We start from the raw sequence: 19619 nt of genomic DNA on the forward strand, positions 1-19619 counted from the left end.
CGGCAGTTGTTTCCCACGCGGAGGGGAGTACGACTGTACGAGGGTTTACTGGTTCATCTGCCGTCGCCGGAGAATAACAGCAGGTGTGAGTGAGTAGAGGGATGGCTAGGCTAGCGATGGGAGTACGGTGGGGTGGTGAGGCCTGCGCGGCAGCACAGCCGGCCGCGGGAGGAGGGAGCATGCAGTCCTACCGGTGCTTGTTTGGGCGGCTGGAGCAGGAAGAGCAGAGATTGAAGAAGCACGACGGCCGTTGGATGGACATCCAACAGTCACTGCTTGTGCGTCAACCTTTTTTTAGGAAAGCCTCAAATCTGTGGAAAACATCATACAACCCATTATTTCCAATAATTTACAGCCCATTTGCTAATTCTTAAGGTTTTTTTGGAGTCCATATTCTTTTTGTTAGCATCACAACCCATATTATGGCCATGGTTAAAAAATTATACGAAATTTTGCATATTTTGGTGCGGTCCAAACTGTTTTTAATCCCGAAATTTCGAGTCACATTCAAACTAATTTTAAAAATAAATGTATATCAATATAAAATCCAACAAATTATCCACACATAAAAATCAATGCAAATTAAAATCTCGAAATGAACAAAAGAAATTTGAAACTAATTGCCGGTTTGATGTGTTTTAAAAATGTACAACCCATTTCGCATTACTGATAGGCCATTTTCTCGGCCAGTCGAATGAAGCTCTCCTCGTCTTGAAAGATTTGCAGCCCAATAGACCTGACAAAGCGACTTACTTGACAAATCACAAAATAACTGGACTAGCCATTGTCAGAAAGAAAAAACCCTACTGGGCTGGTCTGTGGTAAACATAAAAGAAAAGGATGTCTAGACAGGCCAGAGTACCCCGCATAGCCCAGTTGACACCCTGCTTCTGTTTACTCCAATTATGACAATTCATAAAAATTTCACTGCAATTTCCAAACTTCGAAAAATACCACTGGAAATGGCATGAAATGGCATTTTTTGGAAGTTTGAAAATTGAAGTGGCATTTCTCGGAAACACCAGATTTGGAGTGGCATTTATCAAATTAACCCAAAACAAAAATAACTGGGCGAGCTGCTGGGTCTCTGGTGTCAGCCGCTCGTTGTGCAATTCTCTCGTTTATTGACTACGTTGACAATGGCATGGGACCCAGATGTCAGAAATCCATTAGGAGGAGCCATTGTTTTATTTGCTTGAAATAAGGAGGCACTTGCTTGCGTACTGCCATGACCTTGGCGGGTCCCTTCTGTCATCCTCTCCACGTACAATCATCTCCTGATTGTGTATGCGTCAACTTGGTAGGCCCACAAGTCAGCCTCTAAACCCGTGGCGGACAAATACAACCCATTTAAAAAAGTAACAACCCATTCCATAGTTTAAACGGAAAGTTCAACATTCAGAGCAAAGTAATAGGTCTGATCCACATATAGAGTACTGAACTTCCACATTGACAACCATCATAGCCAAGTTAACTATCTACTCCCACTAATACTCTAGTAGCGTACAAGTACTAACTTACTCTTAGCTAACTAGACAATGCCGGCCGCCATCTGCGGTACACGCTAAACACCGGCACCGGTGTCCTCCACCTAGCCTCGGACTTGCCAGAGGTGCGATAGGACGAATTGCTCGCACGCGTTGGCCCTTTCAATGCTGGTATGGTCCACCGAAGCTTCAACTTCTAAGCGGGTAACCCACTTGACGAGCTGGTAGTAAAAATCGGCGATGCAGAGTGTCGGTGTGTTGTTCTTCCATGTCCCGCTGGCGGCGCAAATCGGCGATACACTGCTCATCCGCCAGGCGGTCGCGCTCCAACAACTCCTACTCCTCCGCCAGGCGGTCACACCCCAACAAGTCCTCGATCTCCGCATTGCCATCTAAAGACTAATAGAATGCCTCCTCCCGCCATCTGCCTTCCGGTGAAAAACCGAACACTAGTTCCGGCGGTGACCGCCTCCGGAGTCGCATATTGCGGATGGGCGGGGGCATGGCAGACGTGACGAGAGCGAGGATAAGTGGCGAGCAACTTCGGGCCGGTGGGGGCTTATGAGGATAGGGCGAGTTGGGTCATGGTGCCACCAGAGAAGGTCGGGAAACAACACTTATAGGCGGAAGGTAGCATGACGGTCATCGGAATTGAATGCATAAGCAAACATGGCTTAGCGCGCTAGCTTACCCTACAAAACTAGAGAAACTGAAATTATAATTGTGCCCTCCCGTCCCGTCCGTGCTGCCCGCCGTATGCCGGTTAAACGAGTGCACTCGAATCATCCAGATGAGGTACTCCTTCCTTGTCAATAATGATTCCACGGTTTAAAAGGCCCACAACAATTAAAGTGCATCTTTTTTTGCATTCAGTTAGCTACCTTAATTATGGCCGGCTGCATGCAGCCACTTAGAATCGCTCGCAGCCAGTACGCGGAGCAGCATGCAACGAGTCGCAGTCGAGGGCACGCATGCAACCACTTAAATTGTTGGAATTAATTAGGCTTATACTTTTGCATGCAGTTAATTATTGCCATGCTTTGGCTCACGGGACTAATAAACCTGGACGGAGGGAGTACCTTGGTTGGTGAGATTTTTGAATTAAGGCCTGCCAACCAGAAAGGAGGTACTAGTACGTGTGTGATCTGCTATTTATTCGTGTAGGATCGAGTAGGTCGTTTCTTGAATTGAGCCCTGCAAACCGGAATGGAGGTAGTACGTGCGTGATCCACTATTTATCCGTGTAGGATCGAGTAGGTCGGATAGTGTACGTGTAGGATCGAGTAGGTTGGATGGTGTACGAGTATGATCGCATTAGCTGATGAATGTTAGCTGGGAGATAAGGGATTTACGAACGTTTTTGCTAGCATTTTCTTCAGAGCAGCTTGTCAGTTTCTTCATAGATATGCATTTTTATTCAAAAAATTGCCACTTCAGATCTTGCCTCGCAAAAAAAACTACCAGGAGCGCATTAGTAGGCTAGCTAGTGATCAATCAGTAACTTGTAAACATTGAGCAAACAGAAATAAGGAATAGTTAGTAATTTTTAAACACTGTGAACGCAGAAATAAGGATCATGTTATGCACAACAGTAAGAGCCGATCCATTCGAAATGTTCACACGAGACTAACATGCCTGGTATTGTAATATGTTCACATTAGTAGCCCAAATTCAAAACCAACTAGTACGATTCCCATACATAAGATCAACATGTTAATGCATCTCAATGATTCACAGATCATATACAAATATGTAGCTCCAAAAGCAAAGATCTTGAAAAAAACATTTGTTCTTCCTACTAACATGGATGCTTCTCTTGGCCAACATTCAGTACAGACTGAAAGACAAATTTGTTTGTGAAGTCTACAATTCCTCTTGCAAACGTAAGTGGTTTCACCAATAGCTGGAACCTTGAGAATGAACCACATATGATGGAGGAACATCCACTGAAATATGATTTGGTCTTCTCTCGATCACATGGCGAGACTATTTTAGGAATACAAACTTTAACTTAGGCAAAATGATGCCCATTGTATAATCAGACCAAAGCAATGAAGCACCTAGTGTTGGCCAATAAATAGTACATTACTACTTTTCTGCAATCCATGAAGTGACTATCCAATCTTTCTGTGTCTATTTGCAAATGCCACTTCATGCAGTGACTATACTATTCTCTTGTGTAGTTCAACCAAAATTGCGGTCACTATGTTTGTTTGCCAAATAGTAATGGGCAGACATCTCTGTCTGCACAAATATCAAGCAGCTAGTAAACATATACCCCACCTTGTATTTTTGGTTTAAACGCGTCTCTTCCGCTTAGCATCTGTCATGTTTTGTACTAGACAATTTGATACATTCATGTTTTGCCCTGGACAATTTCGTACTTAATTGATTTGCTGGTTTAGAGCAGAAATACAGCACCTATTCTTCATTAGACCAAGGATATCCATGTTTGTAGTGATGGAAGAGATGAAACCGATATAACCGAAATTGAGCATCCAATCATTGAATCATGTCCTGCACCTCCAATGTAGGTCCACCCTGCCAATAAATTCACATGCAAACCACTAGTATTACTATCTAATGACAGTACAAAAAGGGTAGCAAGATAGTATCAAACCATGTACCTTCGTAATGAATAGATCATAGTGCCACCAATTGGATATAAAGGTTTGGAAGAAAACATGCTCCTAATGTTGAACCATTTGTACTTTTTGTGCAGTTCCACTAAAATCGAGCATCCCTGTTTGCATAGATATTGAAAGTGTGACTACTATAAAAGTGGCACTAGTTGAAGCATAGACTCACAAATATAAGCATTCCAATTTCTTAAAGGGAAAGGTAGCAAGACTGTTTCTAACCACCTGTTTGAAGGAATAAATAAGGCAACGATGGCTGATGTCAGGAAGGCATATATAGTTCTTTCTGAAAGAATGATCGATTCCCGACCTTTCCTCTTCTTTTAAGCATATTCTGTGCAGTTCAACTAAAATAAAATGCCATCACCACCTTGACAATTTATTGACATTGTACAAAAGGAAATGACTTAACATTACATCATGATGTCAGGTATGTAGTCCACAGGAATTAGAGACAAACATACATACCTCCTCCAATAACATAATGAACATTAATTTTAACAATGGTGTGACTAGCTTTACCGGGATAATTATAGTGAACTCTACACCCCTCTGTTCCTTAATATAAGACGGTTTCGCAGTTCAATTTAAAGTACCCAAACGTCTAGTATTTAGAAAAACAGGTAGTAGTTTTCTTGAGCACATATCTGGGAAAGCTTGCCACACTTTAGTTATGTCCATACGCTAATGCAACACCATTCGAATACTACAAATATACACTAATCTAGTGGCTAGTGTAACAGTAGAGTAGTTATTTTATTACATGGTACAATACAATGGTTTTACTGAACAAATTTCAATAAACTGTAGCACTGGAAGATTTCTATAAGAATTAACAATACAAAATGTAAAGTTAACAAGTTTCAACATTGGTATACTAGTTGTGCATGAGCATTAAACCAAATACAAAAGTCTGACGGTAACTAGCATTATTAACTAATGACAGTATAAAAAATTGCAAACCATGTACCTTCAAGGTAAATATCATTTCGAACTCGAGGGGACCTAAAAATTGCTATGCCAATCTTGATAATCGGTCAAACATAAAAACTTGATCAAACGAATCAAGAGAACAGCCGAAGGAGGAGGTACCCACTCTTGACCTTTCCTCTTGACACTATACAAAAAAATTGACTTATCTCATGAAAGTGAGGTATGTAAGCTATAAGCATTAACAGTGCAAAAATCTGAAGGTAGTAACAAGATTCATCGTTGGTATACTGGCCGTGCAACAGCATTAGAATGCCTTAGCTGAAAAATCTTTAATACATCCACAATCAACAGCTAACCCTGAAATAATCCAGTGACATTAAATGGAATTACTTAAATTTATCGGTGGCATTAGACTGAGTGAGGCATTAGCAGTAGCATTGCTTGACTTGACTGCTGGCGTTATACTAATAGCAAAAAAGTGGCAATAAGAGCATAAGAGGCCCATTCGAACAGTGGGCGCACCAGTACGATGTACCTCCACGGACGCATAGAGTGGTGAGGGAGGTATGGTTGCCCAGAGCAACAAATATCTAGGCAGCATATGTGGATTACATCCCATTTTTGTTCTCTTTAGCCACCTTTTCCCTATGCAAGGACAACAAACCGATCGACTTGGTCATTCTCTATTGCGTTGTCATGCCTTTCTACCCTTCTTCAACCAAGAGACACGAGACTCGTTCCTTAGCTACTGATTTCCCCTTTTCAACCTAGATGCGGGTTCGATGCCTACTCTCTTGGACAGTACAATCTCCTTTCCTTTCCTTATTCAACCCAGACATGGATTAGTCTGCATGAAGTAGGGTTTCCTTTAATAGTGCAAATTGAGGTTTTCGTCTGCGTGACCAGGAGAGCAGAGGATAGCATATTAGGAAGATGGTGGAGTGGAAAAAGAACCACATGCAGCGATGTGGCAGATGGGGCAATAGAACAAGGGTATGGTTCGAAAAGAGGTAGCATACCTGAGGGTCGATGGGAAGTGGCTTTGCTCGTGGTCGTCATCCTCCGCACACACTACGGCAGCGAGCTTGGGGACGGAGGCCATCCCGTGCGGGCGCTAGGTCTGAGAGGACGCCCTTGTCGTTAGTGCATGACCTCGCTCGCCGATGACGAGTGCGTGAACTCTGCACGTCCTTTTCTTCCTTGGCGAATCTGTGACCATCGGTGAGGAGGGAGAGAGAGGCCGCCTTTTTAGATCTGGAGAGAGGGTGATAGTGTGAGAAGCAAGTGGGCAGACCTTAGCAAGAAAGCGCCGAAGCTCCAGCCTATATATCTTTTTATACTACTAGTACTAGAGGTGGAGTAGTGGTAGAGTAGTTTATATTTTCTCTGCATACAGTACCATTTAGTCGTGCTTCAAAACTGAATGACACGCCATTAAAAAATAAAGTCGAGAAATAATGCGACACTTCGGGCCAACGTGGCCAGATCGCATTTTTCATGAGAAATGACACACCATGTTTCGTTGACATGTGGTCCCGTTCCAATGTCATGAGACGACGGTGACTCCTTTTGTACAATTTCCGAACTGACGTCTATGTAGGCCGAGGCGCCTCTTCGTGTACCGTGGCAACCGACCACCACCTCTTCGCCTTCCCCTCTCGATTTGGAACTGATGTCGCACGCTCTTCCTCCCTCCTCCATTTGCCTTCACCCTTCCTTCTGCCATTGTTCGATCGTCTTCTCTATGGAGGGAACAAGCCAGAAACGACCCCGTTATTCCTGCCCCGATCTGAAAGATGGCGTGGTGGAGGAACTCATTGATCAGTGCGACATCATCACCTCGACTAGCATGGCAGGTTTGTTCATTACAAGGAATCCAAGGGTCCAGGAGCGATTTGATCTCCATTATCTTCTTTGCTATAAGCATATTCGCATGGGCGCGGACGACGGAGGCCTCGCCTTGTGCAAGTTGATGCCGCTTGATAACGATACATGTGATGTCAAGATGCCATCGCTTAAGGGTAAGGCCTGGGCTGGCGCAAATGGAGATTGGGTTATTTATATTGGGTACAATTGTGAGTGGGAACTTGTGAATGTGTACACTTGTCAGCGGATTCCACTTCCAAAAATCTCAGAGTGCCCTGAGGTTGAGCACACAGATGATCTACGTATGTTCAAATACGATCATGGTGGCTGTCGTCTACGGAAGATAGCAACTTGTCGAGTTCCCAAACGCTCTTGGATTATGAGAACTATGAAGTTGTTGCTATCTTCGACAAGCTTGTTGCCATCGTTACTGATTCCACAGTTCCTCCATGGATATTGCTCAAAAATCAGTTTCTGTACATGGATGAGTACTGTGATGCAATTGAATACGAGGATCTTGTGTTTGCTGCCACCACTCGTGGCACTGTTTTTGCATGGCATCCTCATAGTTTCGGTATGTTTGTCTTCCACTGTAATTATAATTGTTTCATCCACATGCATGCGGGTTAGCAAGTTTCCCTTTACTAATTAACCTTCTTCTGTTTCCAAGGTCCTGTGAACATTCCACCACCTATACTTGAAAAAAATTATAACCAAGGGGGAGAGGATGATAGTGATGATCACGAGCATGAGGACGAGAAAAACTTACATACTCAGTGGCACTTGGTACTAATTCCGACGGATCACCTCTTCTTGTCTCTATATAGTGCACTGAGATTGTTACTACCGAGGGAGGACGTGTTGTCTCCCATGGTCGCCCTCTCCGGACCTATTCCAACACCCGTTGCATGGTATTCAGGATGGATACTAGTGTGCTAGCGCCAACACCTTCTCCCTGGTTCAGTATTGATAGTCTTGGAGAAAACTCGCTCTTCCTTGGACCAAACTATCCAATGATGGTTAAAGGCGATCCAGCTACTGTTGACACAATGTTACTACCATTTATGAGAAGCAACTGTATCTATACCTCGAACATTGTGGTGGTTCCCTACCCTGGTCCTGATATATGCCGCTTCAACCTGGATAATTAGTCTTGCATTTCTCTCGATATTGACAATAGATGGCCCTTCCCAGAGCACCTGTGGTTCAAAGCAAGCGTTTCCAACGCCGAGGATTGGTTGAGTTGAAGTTCATTTCATTGTTTGTTATCTGTTGTGTGATGAAAACTTCAGTATTTACTAGAATGTTTTGTTGGAAATAATCTATAATCCAACATGTATCCTCGTTGTCGTTGTATGTTGATCACTTGTTGTATGTAATGAATGGTACATTTGCAAATGCATGTCATAGACTCAATTTATGAATGGTTTTCGAGTCACTTCTTGGGGTGTGAGTACCATAGTAGTATAGCCAGCATCAGGTTAGTATATGAAGTTGCCACATCACATAGAGCCAACCTAATATTGGAGTATGCTATCCCTCCACCGGCGCACCGCTTCAAATGGCGGACGAAGTGAGAGGTCGCGTCACCTTGTATCCAGATCTGAGATGCCATGTGTACCAGATGAATGACTCCAAGTTCGACCATCATGATGCTAGGTGCGAGCCAAGGAACACTGTTGGAGAGACCCCCCTCATTGTTTTCCTACATTGGTCGTTTGATTCACAGGATAGAATGCTATAGGATTTTTTTTCCTATGTAATCATGTTTTAATTGGCAATCTAGCATCCACTCCAACTTTTGTTTCACTTCCTTTGTTCCTACGAAGAGAGTACTTGCTCTAAATGATCTGCTGCTACAAGAGGCACCTATATTAATTAACCATGCTCTAAAAAGGTGGACCAGCTTTGGCTATAGTAGTACTGTACTAGGTTAGTAGGTGACCTTGCGCTTGGCTCTTCTCCTCTTCTGGAAGTCGAACAATAATGATGGTACTACAGTAGTACTTCTGGCAATCTAACACCAAATGAACTGTTGCGCGTCCACCGCTTGTAAGCAAAAGTTTCTCCTCGTGCTACGAGCCACCATGCACGCGTTGGCGAGGGAGAAGGCGTACTTAGTAAGCAAGCTTCTCGTCATTCTGTGAGTTGACGGGACACATCAAAGTTATTTATTAGTACTCTCTTCAAAAAGGGCCGTCCATGTCCATGGTAACCATCATGTGCTCTGTCATTGAGTACATGCACTATTCATGTGCCATCGAGGAGAAAAAAATATTGCATAGTACTAGGTGCCATCGAAGTGCACGACTCACTTATGCACTGCATATCTCCATTTTCTTGCATGACATGCCACCTTGATGCTAGATGTCCCGCGTGTCATGGAGGCATATAGTATGATTTGAAAATGGAGGCATATAGATGTCCCGCGTGTCGGAAAAAGGATGAACAAAGCTCGCATCTTAAACGAAAGAGTGGAAGAACATAGATTCCCAACGACCGAGAAGGAGCAACAAACCTCGCGGTGGAGCGTCTGCACTCAGAATATTTTATATTATCCAGCGATATAAAATCAACCAAATCTCTCCATGTTCCTATACCATTCTATAGTATGATAATAACTTCGAACGTAAGCCATTGATTCACTCTATCCAATGGTCATAGATGGAAAATCCAAACAAAACCAAGCATTGGATCAACTCTTTTAGCACTCAGATTGTTGCCGCCAAGCCCACCTATATATCCGCTCACGTGTGATGACCACAGGAGCTAACCACTCATATTGTATGTTAAAAAAATAAAGGTCGATAACTAATGCGGCACCTCGGGCCAACGCGACCAGATCGCATTTTGCGCGAGAAATTACACACCATGTTTCATTGACATGTGGTCCCATTCCAACATGTCAGTGAGACGACGGCGAGTCCTTTTGTACAATTTCCGAATGGACGTGTAGGCCGGGGCGCCTCTTCTTGTACCATGGCAAACTGACAACCGTCCACCAACTCTTCGCCTTTCCCTCTCGATTTGGAACTACTGTTGCATGCTCTTCCTCCCTCCTCCATTTTCCTTCACCCTTCCTTCTTCCATTGTTCAATCGTCTTCTCCATGGAGGGAACAACCCGGAAACGACCCCGTTATTCTTGCCCCGATCTGAAAGATGACGTGGTGGAGGAACTCATTGATCGGTGCAACGTCATCACCTCGGCTAGCATGGCAGGTTCGTTCCAGACCATTCTCGACTCAACTAATAACATCATTACAAGGAACCCTAGGGTCTAGGAGCGGTTTGATCTCCCCTATCTTCTTCGCCGTGACCCTGTTGACTAGCGCGGGGAAGAGGGAAGCCTCGCCTTGTGCAAGTTGATGTCGCTTGATAATGATACGTATGATGTTAAGATGCCATCGCTTGAGGGCAAGGCTTGGGCAGGCGCAAATGGAGATTGGGTTGTTTATATTGGGTACAACTGCGAGTGGGAAGTTGTGAATGTGTACACTCATCACCGTGTTACTCTTCCAAAAATCTCAGACTGCCCAGAGGTTGAGCACACCGGTATTCTATGCATGTTCAAATATGATCATGGTGACTGTCTTCTATGAAAGATTGCAATTTGTCAAGTTCCCAACCGTTCTTGGCATTACAGGAACTATGTAGTTGTTGCTATCTTCGACCAGCTTGTTGCCGTCCTTCGTGGTTCGACTGGATGGATATTGCTCAAAAATCAGTTTCTATACAAGGATGTGTACCTGTGATGCAATTCAAGACGAGGCTCTTGTGTTTGCTTCCACCACTCGTGGCACTGTTTTTAGATGGGATCCTCGTAGTTTTAGTACATTTGTCTTCCATGGTAATTATAATTGTTTCATCCACATGCATGGGTTAGCAAGTTTCCCTTCAGGCTTCTCGTAGTGAGAGTATCATAGGTAGTATCATGCATGCCAACTAGGCAGTTTTGATGAGGTGGCATGGAATTAAATGAAGAAAGAGGGGGTTGAGTACATATCATGATACCGTACCATATTAAACGATGTGCTACTATGTGTCATGCATGGCAATAAATGACTATCCTATGATACTCCCTCTATCTCACTTTACAAGTTTTCCACGTGTACCTAGGTCGTTAATTTGACCAATTAAATAAGAGGCATAGATTACGAAAAATATATCATTACATACTTCAAATATTCTATTTTTTAATGATATATTTTTATATTAAACAATTTATTTTATATAAGTTACATTGATGACCTAGATACACGTGCAAGAATTGTAAACTGAGATGGAGGGAGTACTAACATATGATACTATGCACTACGGATGTAGTCTCATACACTAGTATCATATGCATGATACTAGTATATGATACTCTCCCTTACAACCGGCCATACTAATTAACCTTCTTTGTGTGTTTCCAAGGTCTTGTGAACATTCCAGCACCTATACTTGAAATTTTTTATAACCAAGGGGGAGATGACGATGGTGATGATCACGAGCAGGGCCCATATACTCTGTGGCGCCTGGAAACTTATTCCGATGGATCACCCCTTCTTGTCTGTATACAGCCCACTACTGATGTTACTACTAAGGAAGAAGGTGTTGTCTCCCATGGTCGCACTCGCCGGACCTATTCCAACAACCGTTGCATGGTATTGGGGATGGATACTAGCGTGCTAGCGCCAACACCTTCTCCCTGGTACAGTATTGATAGTCTTGGAGAAAACTCGCTCTTCCTTGGACAAAACTATCCAATGATTGTGAAAGGCGATCCATCTGTTGTTGACACAACGTTGCTACCATTTATGAGAAGCAACTGTATCTATACCTCGGACATTTTGGTGGTTCCCTACCTTGGTCGTGATATAGTAGGCCGCTTCATCCAGGATGATAGTTGGTCTCGAGATTGATAGTAGATGGCCCTTCCCCGAGAATCACTTCTGGTTCAAAGCAAGGGTTTCCAACACCGAGGATTGGTTGAGTTGAAGTTCATTTCATTGCTTATTATTTGTTGTGTGATGAAAACTTTAGTATTTATAATGTATCCTCGTTGTCATTGTGGGTTGATGACCTGTTGTATGTAATAAAATGATATGCCTATGATAAACTTACTAAATTTATGAATGGCTTTCGAGTCGCTTCTCTGAGTGGGTGCTGCGATGAGGCAAAAATATATTTTTTGAACACATAATTGTACATGCATTGCAACAGGTTATCGGATGAGGCCAATTAACAATAGTACACTATTTGTACTAGCTTCACGTGCTTCGCGTGTCGGGCGGGTGTTTTTACTGTAGCTATGAATCCCATCATCCTAGGTCCTCGGATGAGTCTAGTAGAAATTGCATTCTGAAGTTTGGGTTCAAACTTTCAGATATATGTAATACAACAAGTTTTAAACTTGAGACCAGCCATCCACACTCACAAAGAACACTTTTTAACCTAGTACAGACTTTAGGAAATTTGGCCACAGTGTGAGGTGGGCCATATGTTAATGTGTTTTCTGTATGTAACTAGCACCTCGAATCCTCGATACTACTACTATATAGTAGTAGGGTGGCATGGGCCAGAACAAGCATTCACGTCCAGGAGTATGGCACACGCCACCAGCACGACTTCCATCTGACACCATATTTCTTGGAGTCCGTGCTACAGCTATCTCTTCAATCTCGTCATTTCTCTAACTCAACCATCGCGTGGCAGGCGAGGTGGGGGTTTGCTGATAGTCGGTTTCGTCAACTGCGGTCCCACTTGTAAGGCCAACTCCAACACACGAACCCAAACGAACCTCCGTGTTGCCTGGATTCTATCCGTTTGGGTACGGTAGTGGGGTCGTGTCCGTGCCATTTCTCAAATACGGTGGCCGTGCGCTCAACCGGGGACGCATCCCGGCCTCGTACATTTTTCTTTGCAAACACATATCTTTTTTTCATCATTGATTTTTGGTACATGGAAATACATCTCCAAAATTTGACTAGATAAAAAAGACCAAAAAAATAAGAACCACAAGAATACATTTTAGAAGATATCCAATTTCCATAACCGCTCTTGTAAGCTGGATTAGTGCCTTCTCGATGCATTCATTGTTGATCTGCGGAGGCTCGATCTTGTGTGCTTCTTTCTTCTTTGACTGTAAAGAAGTAGACGTTGCTTCCTCGCATCTGGTCTCGTTTCTAGCCTCTATTCTATAAACAAGTGCACTAGTCTCATCTCTAGCCTCTATGCTAGCTAAAAGTGCTAGAACATCCCTCCGTCCCAAAATAAGCGTCTCAACTTTGTACTAGCTCTAGTACAAATTTGTACTAAGCTCAAGACGCATATTTTGGGACGAAGGGAGTACTAAATTGTGCGCTATCAATATATCGATGTACTGTTCTTCCCAATACCAAAACTTGCATCCATTCTACACAATAAAAATTTAAGTTAGCACAACTAGTCTAATCTGAGAGCACAACCGAAGATTTGGTCGAGTTCTTCCTCCTTTTGCTGACACGTGCGACATCCAGCATCCAGGTCGTGTCATGCAAGAAAATGGAGTGGTAATTGAAGCCACGTGATGTGCATCTTGGGTTAAACTATAAATAGAATCTTACTACTCTTGAGTAACTCCAAAAGCGACCGCCGAAGATCTTTATTGGATTTGTTTTTCATCACCTGCACGTCGAGGTGAAAGATGTGCAGGTTCAGCGGGTCCTCTTGCGTTTTCACTAACATGTTGGACCTCATATGAGCAAACAGACGATGGGCTGCGCGCGTCTGCTGGCTGGCTGAGAAGAGAGATAGAGGAGGGCTGAGCATGGACTTTAGGAAATTTGATCTACGTAACCAGCACCTCGATATAGGCTCAATAACTAGCATTCACGTCTAGTAGTACGTCAGATGCCTCCCACACGAGTCCCATCCGACACCAATTTTCTTGGAGTCCATGCTAAAGACATCTCTTCTCCCTCCTTGTTTCTCAGCCATCGCGTGGTGAGTGGAGTGGGGGTTTGCTGATAGTCGGTTTGCTCAACTGCGGTCCCACTTGTAAGCGAAAATGCAACACAGCACGCATTCCCCCCTTGAGCGGTGTGCTGGACCAACCGTGTGGGGGTGCGACGCGAAAACAATAGGCTTTTCCTTTTGAACTTGTAACTTTTAAAATATGGTTCTGCTCCATGGCGCGACCGATAGATAGAAATAAAGATTTTCCCTAGAGTAATGAGAAGTTTGGTTCTGGCGCGGCTCATGCATGGAGTACATACGAAAATTATGAAGTTGGTGCGAAAGGTAAGATAATTACTAGTAGTACCATATACTACTACATGGATTTGACGGAAAGATAAAATACATATGGATCCATCAATGACATCCTCACGCCCTAGTGCGTCGGGTCACCAACCGACGTGTGAGGACCAGCAGCATTGGCGGCGAGCTCAACGTGCTTCTGAACAATGCCGTCCAACGTTGCCCTGCGGTCCAAGAAGGCCAGCGTCATATCGTCCTTCTCTTGCATGTAGTAGTCCTTGTGGACGATTTGCGCATAAACGTGGGTGATTATGTCGTGTTGGCCTGGGCAGAGCAGCTCCAGCTGGTTCTGGATCGTTCCAGCATGTCCAACCGCTTGGCCTCGGCGTCCTCTTCCCCCGGGAGCTCTTTCCCTCTTCGTTTGCTTCCTCGTCGTGTCGTCGCCGTCGCTGAACAGTGAGCTCTCGTGTGCGCCGTCGTCTTCCTCCTGTGTCTTCTTCTTCCCTGAGCCCCCTTGGCATTGCGCAGCACCGTGAGCTCGTCTAGATCCCCCTCGTTGCCTTCCCGCCCTCCCCGTGACCCTTGGCCTCGCGTTCCCGTCGCCGAAGCGCGGACACGTATCCGCACGCGTGCCACCTCTCCACCTTCTCGATCTCTCCTCGCTCGACTATATATAGCCCGCCCGCGACCGAATCGAGCTCACCAGCAGCTTCCCCGCCCTTCTCTACGCCTCCCCGAGCAGCTCATTCATCCCCGGAGACGCTCCCCGACCCCCACCATCGCCATGGCCGCCGCCTCGAGTCCCTCTTAATTCCGGTGACCTCGAGCTGTTCCCTCCGTTCTACCGCCACCTGAGCCTTCCCCTACCACCCAGTAGCCACCCAAGAGCTCTCCGCCCTTCTCCGGTGGCTTCTGTTCGCAATTTCCACGGTGACCGAAGCTCTCTGTCGCCGCGGCCGTCGCCCCTGACCTCCTCCCCGCCCCATGATCGAGCACCCCCATGCCCTGTCCCACCCAAGGATGGACGCGCCACTCTCTGGCGACCATCCCTAGCCCCTCACCCTTCTCATTCCCCCACTAGAGCCACCAAACCACCCGACCCTGCCGCCCTCTGTTTCAACCATCGCCGCACCATCCAGCTTCCCCACCGTCATTCTGACCCCAGGTGGGCGCGGTGCATGGCGGTGATTCCTCCCGTGCTGCTCCGTGGCTGGAGAGTTCGCTAGAGCGATGTGGTCACACCGGAGTTGGCACCATCGTTGTTGCATCAAGAACAGAGAAGGAGAAGGAAGAAGGAGAGGAGGAGCGAGAAGAAGCGCATGGGCCACACCTGGCAGCAACCCGGGCGCATTGACCTGGTCCTGCCAGCATGGATAAGTGAGGGGCCCCACCCTATGCGGGCCCCGCTTGTCATTGGTTGAAGAAGTGCCCAGTCAGCATAAGTGGAGACGCAACCCCGAAGTGCGTTTACATTTCTCCGAGGAAGTATTCACTATAGTAAGTTTTCTAGTAACTGAAAACGTATTGCCCGAAATACGCTTTCTATTCTCTGGAAACGTATTTTCTCTAGTGCGCTTTCTCTGTGCCAGCCGCCCGCCGAAGAGGTTAAATTGTGAACGTTCACTGTTTAAGCCACTTTTCTGCCTAAAAAGTGAACGGCCACAACTTTGCAACCGTAACCCCGAATGAGGTGATTCCAACGCTCACGTTCTCTATTCGTCGAGCTCTTTTCGATGGGACTATTTTCTTGAAGATTGCACCTTATGAAAATACCCATTTCCCCTTGCGCTAATTCAGCCCCTCCAAGAGCAAACCCCTCTCTGACAAATATTTCCGCAGAGCGATCGCACTTCTTCCCGAAGTATTCCTCGACCCCAAGCAAGCGAACCTCTTATCATGAGACCCGAGCTTCCATGTTGACTTTGCTGGTACCTCGTGTGTGTGCTTAGTTGTAGTAGTTTTTGTCTGTTTCGTTTGCCGTTGTTTCAGTTGTGCTATATGTTAGTACTACTTGCCATTTCATGCTTGCCTTTCATGATAGAATTTGCCATGCTATTTATATTCTTGTTGATAATATTATACATGTGTTTTGGTTAGTTTCATGGCCAATAGTATTGATACTATGACAACATTGTTACACCGTTGAATATGCTAGTACCAGGTATTTCCATGTTTCATATGCTATAACTGTCCACTTGAGAAGGTTGATACTTGTTAATTCATTTGTATGTTGCATGCTCATTGTTGCATCCTTGTTAAATATGCTCATAATGTTGATGATGGTGGAGAAGTTAATAATATGACTTAATAATAAACCTCCTCCATCATCGATGGGATCGAGTCATAGTGCCACCGAATCGAGCTTTCTCTAGTGCAACCACATTTGCCTTTTATGGGAAAGGCCCTAATGCAGTCTATTGTCATGTCTCTCGCCGGTGACTCCAATGAGGAAAGGTTATGGGCGCGTGGTACCCTGATCAGGTAGGCGGACATAAACCTTGTGTGCCCGAGTTGTTTTGCATGCTTTGTCCCTGTTTGGGACAGTTTTTTCCCACGAGGGTGGCCGTTTGATGCCTTTGGTAGGCACGGGCCACCCGGGACTAAAACCAAAAAGGGGCGTTGGTCGGAGTGGCCGGGAGAGTGTCATGGCAGTAGATGGGTTTTGTCGGAACGCCATTGGTCCAGGCGAATGGGAGTGCGAGGCCATGGGTTCCGTGGTGTGGGTCGAGTGTGCTACCTCTGCAGAGTGGGTGTTTAATCTATCGATAGCCGCGTCCTCGAAAATGGGCACAATTCATAGTAGGTCACACTATCGGGTCTTGGTCGAAATGGAGGATAAACCTGTTAATAACTAATGTGATAACTAAAGTGCGATAAAGAATGTGGTCCCTTGGACTATGAGATAGTCGTGAGAAGTCACGGTGATGTATTGATAAGATCCTGAGATGAGATCTCGGTGAGTCATGAGTTTGCTCCGAGGAGCCGTGGCAGAGTAAGAGATTGTTGCATAAGATAATATTGTATGTCTTCATGGGAGGTAACTGGTAGTTTATTTTTAGTGTAGTTTCTTGAAGCCATGCCATGCTTTGATTGAACTGATAGACTATGCCATGGGTTGATATGTTATGCTTTGTCGTTGCCATGTTAGAAGCACGTTTTAATATGTCATGCTATTGTCTTGCTAGTAGATGCTATGATGTTGTTCATGCATAGTTTGAATTATGACTCTAGTTAATATCATGCCCTGCTTAGATTTTTTTGAGAACTGATGACAGTGAGGTTCCCTCACTGCCTATTGTATTAAATTAAAATGTTAGAAGATAGGGGGGATGTTAGTAAGTCCAGAGAGTTACATACTACACCAAAGGGGCGGGGCAGGTTATAGAGACTAAACTATTACAAGATTTTGTACAATTATCTTTACAGAGAATTAGCAAGGGATAAAATGTAGGGGCCAATCTCCTGCTTTGCTCGATGGACTAGCATGGCAAAGTCTCGTTTGAATCTGTCCCTCCATGATCCAAATGAGGGCTGAATCCCACGGAAGTGCTCGCCATTTCTCTCCTTCCAGATGCCCCAGGCAGCCACTGCAAAGACTTCGAGGAACATTGGTCGAGCCCACCTAACTTTTGCCTCATGCAATTTCCTCAATGCGCACGGATCACTTGGCCATTGCATCCCAATAGTGTCACAACACATCTGACTGAAGGGGCAAGTGAAAACGAGGTGTATAATATCTTCCTCCGGAGGATTACTATAGAGCAGACACGAGTAATCATCATTCTGGAGCCTGAAATGCCTTCTCTTAAGGATGTTTCTAGTGTTCAATCTTTCTGACAATAGCAGCCATAGAAAAACTTTCCACTGCATGGTGCATTTGGATTCCCAAATCCACTTGAAGACGTCATCTACCTGAACTTGGCTGAAGCAATAAGCATAGTATTGTGTGGAACAAAAAACTCCTCTCCCCCAGACACAAGACCAAGAATCCTTGTCCTCGGTGATGGAGACCCCCATAGTATCCGCCTGCAAATCAGTCACCTCTTGCCGTGCCTCATGCGACAATGGAATGTGAAACACTTCGCTCAATCGGTCAGAAGAGAGCAGCTGGCGCACCGACATGTCAGGATCTGTAGCAAACGAGAAGGCTCTCGGGTACTGATCCTGAAAAAGCTCATTTTTCCACTTGTCCTTCCAAAAGAGGATCGTGTCACCTGTAGCCACCTCTGCCTTTGTGATCCCTCGGTAGATATCCGAGAGTTGCATTTCATCCCTCCACCAAAACGAACCACAGGGCTCAGTTGCATGAGGCACCTTGCCAGTATAGTAAGCATCCCAGATCAAGGTTACCCAGGGGACATCAAGTTTATTATAGAACTTGTGGAGTTGTTTGAGCAGAAGCCCTTGATTTTCGATTTTGAGATCAATGACTCCCAGGCCCCCTTTGTTCTTTGGTTTACACACCATCCCCCATGCTGCCAGGGAGCTACTTCTGTTGCCATCATCCGATTTCCTCGCCCAAAGACAAGTTGTGCACAGTTTATCAAGATGCTCAATGATTTTAGGGTTTATCTTGGTCGAGCACATGGCATAAGTGGCCAAAGAGGTCACTACGGAATTTAGCAAGGTTAGCTTGGAGCCATAATCCAGCAAGGATGCTGCAGCTAGAACTCTCCTCTGCACAGACGTGACCAATGGCATCAGATCAATTACAGACGGACGCATGGTGCCCATGGGCATACCAAGATACGTGAACGACATGCGGCCAATTGAGCAACCAAAGACTTCTGCCAACACTGTGGCATTCATCTAATCCAGGTTGATAGGTACTAAAGTGGACTTGTGAAAGTTGATTTTGAGACCCACAGATGTTGCGTAATCCATCAAAATATCCCTCAACACCTGAGCCTGCATGGGACAAGTGGGGAACACAACAATCGTATCGTCAGCGTACTAGATTACAGGGTAGTTATTATTTGGCGTGGGTATAGGTTGACGGATCAGCCCTGAACCGCAAGCATCATTGATCGCCGACTGCAGTAGATCCGCAGCAAGCATGAAAATAAATGGTGATAGGGGATCACCCTAACGAACACCACAAAGACACTGGAACTGCTTCCCCGGGGTGCCGTTGACCAGCACCGAAGAACAGCCAGAGGAAAAAATGCAATTGATCCAGCCCAGCCACTTATCATCAAATCCCATACTGCGCATAATCTCAATCATCAGTTCATGCTGAATCGTGTCGAATGCCTTTGCAAAATCCAACTTCAAGATGCAGCACTCACTCCTAGAAGCCTAACATTGATGGATGTATTCAAAGGCCGAAGCTAAGCAGTCTTGTATCGACCTACCTTTGAGAAATCCATACTGATTGCAATGGATAATCCTAAAAACAATTTTTTGAAGACGATTAGCTAGCAGTTTAGTTATTAGCTTGAGACAACAGTTGAGCAATGTGATTGGTCTATA

Source organism: Triticum aestivum, chromosome 7B (genome assembly GCF_018294505.1).
Source record: "Triticum aestivum cultivar Chinese Spring chromosome 7B, IWGSC CS RefSeq v2.1, whole genome shotgun sequence".
In the NCBI taxonomy this organism is placed as follows: Eukaryota; Viridiplantae; Streptophyta; class Magnoliopsida; order Poales; family Poaceae; genus Triticum; species Triticum aestivum.